Source organism: Heterodontus francisci, unplaced genomic scaffold (genome assembly GCF_036365525.1).
Source record: "Heterodontus francisci isolate sHetFra1 unplaced genomic scaffold, sHetFra1.hap1 HAP1_SCAFFOLD_83, whole genome shotgun sequence".
In the NCBI taxonomy this organism is placed as follows: Eukaryota; Metazoa; Chordata; class Chondrichthyes; order Heterodontiformes; family Heterodontidae; genus Heterodontus; species Heterodontus francisci.
This window is the reverse complement of record NW_027141917.1, coordinates 491,589-495,754: the sequence shown is the minus strand read 5'-3', so window position 1 is coordinate 495,754 and position 4,166 is coordinate 491,589.

The window sequence follows — 4,166 nt, the reverse complement described above, 5'->3', positions numbered from 1 at the left end:
TGTGTTACTTGGTGTAAGTGTGTGCCTGTGTTACTTGGTATCAGTGTATGTCTTTGTTACTGGGTGTCAGTGTATCTCTTTGTTACTTGGTGTCAGTGTGTGTCTGTGTTACTGGGTGTCAGTGTATGTCTTTGTTACTTGGTGTCAGTGTATGTCTTTGTTACTTGGTGCCAGTTTGTGTATTTTTTACTTGGTGTCAGTGTATGTCTTTGTTACTTGGTGTCAGTGTATGTCTTTGTTACATGGTGTCAGTGTATGTATTTGTTACTGGGTGTCAGTGTGTGTCTTTGTGACTTGGTGTCAGTGTATGTCTTTGTTACTTGCTGTAAGTGTGTGTCTGTGTTACTGGGTATCAGTGTATGTCTTTGTTACTTGCTGTCTGTGTATGTCAAAATACTTGGTGTAAGTGTATGTCTTTGTTACTTGGTGTAATTGTCTGTCTTTGTTACTTGATGTCAGTGTATGTCTGTGTTACTTGGTGTCAGTGTGTGTCTTTGTTACTTGGTGTCTGTGTGTGTCTGTGTTACTGGGTATCAGTGTATGTCTTTGTGACTTGGTATCAATGTATGTCTTTGTTACTTGGTGCCAGTGTATGTATTTCTTACTGGGTGTCAGTGTCCGTCTGTGTTACTTGGTGTCAGTGTATGTCTTTGTTACTTGGTGTCAGTGTGTGTCTGTGTTACTGGGTATCAATGTATGTCTTTGTGACTTGGTATCAATGTATGTCTTTGTTGCTTGGTGTCAGTGTATGTCTTTGTTACTGGGTGTCAGTGGTTCTCTGTGTTACTGGGTGTCAGTGTGTGTTTGTTTTTGTTACTTGCTGTCAGTGTGTGTCCATGACACTAGTTGTCAGTATTTAGTTTAGTTTAGAGATACAGCACTTAAACAGGCCCTTCGGCCCACCGAGTCTGTGCCGACCATCAACCACCCATTTATGCTAATCCTACACTAATTCCGTATTCCGATCACATCCCCACCGTCCCTATATATTTCCCTACCACCTACCTATACTAGGGGCAATTTTTGATGGCCAATTAACATATCAACCTGCAAGTCTTTGGCATGTGGGAGGAAACCGGAGCACCCGGAGGAAACTCACGCAGACACAGGGAGAACTTGCAAACTCCGCACAGGCAGTACCCAGAATCGAACCCGGGTCCCTGTAGCTGTGAGGCTGCGGTGCTAACCACTGCGCCACTGTGAACCCCTCATCCCCCCCCCCTCCAGTGTGTGCCTGTGTTACTGGGTATCAGTGTATGTCTTTGTTACTTGGTGTAAGTGTGTGTCTGTGTTACTGGGTGTCAGTGTATGTCTTTCTTACTGGGTGTCAGTGTTTGTCTGTGTTACTTGGTGTAAGTGTGTGTCTTTGTTACTTGGTGTAATTGTATGCCTTCGTTACTTGGTGTCAGTGTATGTCTTTGTTACATGGTGTCAGTGTGTGTCTGTGTTACTGGGTATCAGTGTATGTCTTTGTTACTTGGTGTCAGTGTGTGTATGTGTTACTGGGTATCAGTGTATGTCATTGTTACTTGGTGTCAGTGTTTGTCTTTGTTATTTGGTGTAAGTGTATGTCTGTGTTACTTGGTGTAAGTGTGTGTCTTTGTTACTTCGTGTAAGTGTATGTCTTTGTTACTTGGTGTCAGTGTATGTCTTTGTTACTTGGTGTCAGTGTCTGTCTGTGTTACTTGGTGTAAGTGTGTGCCTGTGTTACTTGGTATCAGTGTATGTCTTTGTTACCTGGTGTCAGTGTATGTCTGTGTTACTTGGTGTAAGTGTGTGTCTGTGTTCCTGGGTGTCAGTGTGTATCTGTGTTACTTGGTGTAAGTGTGTGTCTTTGTTACTAGGTGTCCGTGTGTGTCTGTGTTACTGGCTGTCAGTGTATGTCTGTGTTACTTGGTGTAATTGTCTGTCTTTGTTACCTGGTGTCAGTGTATGTCTGTGTTACTTGGTGTAAATGTGTGTCTTTGTTACTTGGTGTAAGTGTGTGTCTTTGTTACATGGTGTAAGTGTGTGTCTGTGTTACTGGGTTTCAGTGTATGTCTTTGTTACTTGGTGTAAGTGTGTGTCTCTGTTACTTGGTGTCAGTGTATGTCTTTGTTACTTGGTGTTAGTGTATGTCTTTGTTAGTTGCTGTCACTGTATGTCTTTGTTACTTGGTGTCAGTGTATGTCTGTGTTACATGGTGTAATTGTGTGTCTGTGTTACTGGGTATCAGTGTATGTCTTTGTTACTTGGTGTCAGTGTATGACTTTGTTACTTGGTGTAAGTGTGTGCCTGTGTTACTGGGTGTCAGTGTGTGTCTGTGTTACTTGGTGTAAGTGTGTGACTTTGTTACTTGGTGTCCGTGTGTGTCTGTGTTACTGGGTGTCAGTGTATGTCTTTGTTACCTGGTGTCAGTGTATGTCTTTGTCACATGGTGTAAGTGTGTGTCTGTGTTACTGGGTATCAGTATCTGTATTTGTTACTTGGTGTAACTGTGTGTCTGTGTTACTGGGTATCAGTGTATGTCTTTGTTACTTGGTGTCAGTGTATGTCTGTGTTACTTGGTGTAAGTGTATGTCTGTGTTACTGGGTATCAGTGTATGTCTTTTTGAATTGGTGTCAGTGTATGTCTTTGTTACTGGGTGTCAGTGTGTGTCTTTGTGACTTGGTGTCAGTGTATGTCTTTGTTACTGGGTGTCAGTGTGTGTCTTTGTGAGTTGGTGTCAGTGTATGTCTTTGTTACTTGGTGCCAGTGTATGTAAAAATACTTGGTGTAGGTGTATGCCTTTGTTAGTTGGTGTCAATGTATGTCTTTGTTACTTGGTGTAAGTGTGTGTCTGTGTTACTGGGTATCAGTGTATGTCTTTGTTACTTGCTGTCAGTGTATGTCAAAATACTTCTTGTAAGTGTATGTCTTTGTTACTTGGTGTAATTGTCTGTCTTTGTTACTTGGTTGTCAGTGTATGTCTGTGTTACTTGGTGTAGGTGTGTGCCTTTGTTACTTGGTGTAAGTGCATGCCTTTGTTACTTGGTGTCAGTGTATGTTTTTGTTACTTGGTGTCAGTGTGTGTCTGTGTTACTGGGTGTAAGTGTATGTCTTTGTTACTTGGTGTCAGTGTGTGTCTGTGTTACTGGGTATCAGTGTGTGTCTTTGTTACTTGGTGTAAGTGTGTGTCTTTGTTACTTGGTGTAAGCGTATGTCTGTGTTACATGGTGCAAGAGTGTGTCTGTGTTACTGGGTTTCAGTGTATGTCTTTGTTACTTGGTGTCAGTGTATGTCTTTGTTACTTGGTGTTAGTGTATGTCTGTGTTACATGGTGGAAATGTGTGTCTGTGTAACTGGGTATCAGTGGATGTCTTTGTTACTTGGTGTAAGTGTGTGTCTGTGTTACTGGGTTTCAGTGTATGTCTTTGTTACTTGGTGTCAGTGTATGACTTTGTTACTTGGTGTAAGTGTGTATCTGTGTTACTGGGTGTCAGTGTGTGTCTGTGTTACTTGGTGTAAGTGTGTGACTTTGTTACTTGGTGTCCGTGTGTGTCTGTGTTACTGGGTGTCAGTGTATGTCTTTGTTACCTGGTGTCAGTGTATGTCTTTGTCACATGGTGTAAGTGTGTGTCTGTGTTACTGGGTATCAGTATCTGTATTTGTTACTTGGTGTAACTGTGTGTCTGTGTTACTGGGTATCAGTGTATGTCTTTGTTACTTGGTGTCAGTGTATGTCTGTGTTACTTGGTGTAAGTGTATGTCTGTGTTACTGGGTATCAGTGTATGTCTTTTTGAATTGGTGTCAGTGTATGTCTTTGTTACTGGGTGTCAGTGTGTGTCTTTGTGACTTGGTGTCAGTGTATGTCTTTGTTACTGGGTGTCAGTGTGTGTCTTTGTGACTTGGTGTCAGTGTATGTCTTTGTTACTTGGTGCCAGTGTATGTAAAAATACTTGGTGTAGGTGTATGCCTTTGTTAGTTGGTGTCAGTGTATGTCTTTGTTACTTGGTGTAATTGTGTGTCTGTGTTACTGGGTATCAGTGTATGTCTTTGTTACTTGCTGTCAGTGTATGTCAAAATACTTCTTGTAAGTGTATGTCTTTGTTACTTGGTGTATTTGTCTGTCTTTGTTACTTGGTTGTCAGTGTATGTCTGTGTTACTTGGTGTAGGTGTGTGCCTTTGTTACTTGGTGTAAGTGC